The 3,097-nt window shown below is 33.2% G+C and overlaps 1 long non-coding RNA gene across 1 annotated transcript; it reads left to right on the forward strand.

Moving 5' to 3' along the window:
* Positions 1–984: 984 nt before the first annotated feature.
* Positions 985–2,672, forward strand: LOC127097058 (uncharacterized). Its single transcript, XR_007792906.1, has 2 exons — positions 985–1,366; positions 2,088–2,672. It is a non-coding gene; the product is annotated as an uncharacterized LOC127097058 (long non-coding RNA).
* The last annotated feature ends 425 nt before the right edge of the window (positions 2,673–3,097 follow it).

Below are 3,097 nucleotides of genomic sequence, written 5' to 3' on the forward strand. Positions count from 1 at the left end.
TCCAGTGTCACCCTTTCTCTATTTCTTAAGGCTCATGGCACACGACTTGACTTGTGATTGACAAGTTTTAAGTTCACCTTTGTAGTGCTTGAATAGTACTCCAGTTTGTCTTGTACTGGTTTGAACAACTTCTTGAATCTTGAGGTCTTATACAACTCTTGAGATCCAGTATATCCCGTACTTCTTGAACAATGGACTCGCCCTTTTAAGTTATCAAGGATCTTTTGATCACTTGAACAAGCTTGGAGAATTGAGCATAGTGCAAAGGATTTAATTGATCAAAGCAAACTTTGGTCAACTGAATCAATCGGGGAAAATCAATTGAAAATTTATGCACAAACGAGATAAGGACTTGAAAACTCTAGGGATCAATCAGGTTAATAACCAAGTTTAATTCTAAAACCTAGATCTAAGGGAACATGTCATGGGTTAAGGTGCAACTTATCACAAAAATCATATCAAGGTTTATACAAGAATCAAATTGATTTAAAAGATCAATTAAGAACAATTAAAATTCTACCTAATTACAATTCTCAAAATTAGTTCATAAAATTCTAAATTCTAACCTAAACTTCCAATTGTCAAGAAACTTTAATCAAGAAATCTAATTAGCCTAATCAAGATTCTAAAACCCTAATTAATCTAATATCCTAATTAAACTATAATTAGCCTAATTACCTAATTGAGCTAATTTCTTCTATGATTAATTCTAATGAACTAATTACAAGTATAAAAATCCTAATAAGTTCTAAAACCTAAATCATACCCTAATTAAATTCTAAAACTTTTAATCCACCTAAAATTCTAATGGACTAAATCTCTAACTAACATGATCCTCTAATCTCTAATGACCTTAATTAATTAAATTAATCAAGAAAATAATCCAGGGGTGCAGGCCCATGCAGCATGTGGGAAGGGCAAGAAATGGTTCATGTAGGCCCTAGGCCCAAACATCCAAAGCAACAAATGCACACCCATGAGGAACACATACACTGAAAACCAGAGGGCTACGAAAATGTTCACTTAAAAAGCTACAAACGCGAATTAACACTTCTGAGCTAAAAGCGTTTTTTTTTAAATAAGATCAGATCAACAAGTGATCTTGAATCTTAGCTTTAGCATCATCGCGTTAGCATCCCGGGTCACTGTGCTAACATCGCATCCTGGAGCATCAATTCACGTTTCTTACTCTTTTGCATCACTTCGTTCAAAATCATCATCACGCTCACGCCATTCCCTCATCCGTTAAAAATTCAAAAGTTCACAAATTCCATTGGCTCTGATATCGTATGTACGCAAACAGAAGGGGAAAATGTCGAAATCGGATCGAAAAAACTCACTGGATTGAAGCTCCGATTACGAACAGGTACGAATCTTCTTTCCTTCTCTCTGCACTTTTGGTTTCCTCCTTCTTTTTCTTCTTCTTCTTGACGTGAGGGATTGAGACTTGAACGAATGTGAGGATTTTTGGAGAGTAAAATGTGAGAGCGTTGCTGAATGATTTTTCCGGTTATGTGATTTTGTTATGTTCTGAGATTTGTGATGAAACGAAGATGAAGAGTGATGAATAATGAATTTTTTTCTGAATGAACGAAGATTGCACTTATTTATAAGTTCGAATTGAGTTGTGAAATATACGCTAAATTCACCTTAAATTCCCTTTGAAATTAATCAGTTAGTTATCAAATGTAGTGATTCTGTTAGAGTTAGGTATGTGTGAATTAGCTTGTGTTAAGCTTAAATTCAGTTAAAATGAAATCTGCTTAAAATGAAAATGTTAACATTTTACCTGTTAGCAATTTCCTGATATGCAGTTTGTGAAGTTAATGTGTAAATGAGTTGAACTCTATTAAAATGTTAGTTATGCATTGCCTTCTTGATGTGGTATACTGATGTGAACTTTTTGTTGATGCTAATGTTAGAAAATATTCGTGTGTTTTCATCTGCTTGTTACGCATTGATGGTTGTTAATGTTATGTAAGGTTAAATTGGTTGTTTATTGGCTTCTGCAAAATGTTAGGAAATACTGAAAAGTTGTTGTTGGTTGTTAAGTTAGGTTAGTATGTTGTGTTTTTTTTTTCCAACAGATACAATATGGGAGCCACTCGGTTGAGATGTCCAACACACCCCATCATGTGAAGAGATTAGATGCAAATGGCCCAAGCGGTTCAGTGGTTGCTCCTCTAAGGCTTTCCATCGATTCAACAATGCCTAACATATTATGTGTATTCAATTTCTGTCTCCTAGGAACTCTCGCTTTAAGTGAATGTAATGATGACGATAATGGTTTTGAAATCTAAATGAGCAAGAGGATCTCAATCTTCAAGCATAGGCATCTTGAAAAACACATCATAACCTTTGAAAGCCTTGGAGAATCATTTCTGACTTTCCATTGGTTGGAATTGAATTGACTTTGGGATGCCTTTGGATTACGTTGAAATGCAATGGATTTAATGCTACTCTATTATGATTATTGCAGGCTGGATGTTATCATGGAGCTATTGTGGTTTGGAATATGATCATAGGCCATGTGAATTTGGATTGTAATTTTTGTAATTTGAAATTGGATCATGTTGTAATTTTTGTAATTTAAGATTGAAATATGAATGTTGGTTTGTTGTATTTGAATTTGTGAATGAAATGTGAAATTGAATGGAACAATTTGAATTGAAGACGTTGTATGGTTTGAATGGAAAATGGATGGAATGGAATTTGGAAATTGAATTAAAGATTGGTTTGATAGATTTGAATATGGAAATTGAGATCTTGATTGAATATATATGGAATTTGGTTTATGAAGAATGTACTTGAATGAATTTGGAAGTGGAATTGACTTGAAAGGTTTATGTATTGTAATGTTTTGATGTTTGGTGTAGTTTAGGTCATTTGGTTTTATGGTTAGGATGAAATGAACATGTATTGTAATGTTTCTTGAAATGGCTTAAAAGGGTTTTAAAAAGGGTTTAAAATGAACATTGACAAAATGGTTTTAAAATGCAAACATGAACAAAAAAATGAAGATGACTTTGTTTAAAATAAATCATGGATTAAATGGAATCGACTTAGGCATGATAATGAATTATGAATCATGTTTTCT

This window comes from Lathyrus oleraceus, chromosome 6 (genome assembly GCF_024323335.1).
Source record: "Lathyrus oleraceus cultivar Zhongwan6 chromosome 6, CAAS_Psat_ZW6_1.0, whole genome shotgun sequence".
In the NCBI taxonomy this organism is placed as follows: domain Eukaryota; kingdom Viridiplantae; phylum Streptophyta; class Magnoliopsida; order Fabales; family Fabaceae; genus Lathyrus; species Lathyrus oleraceus.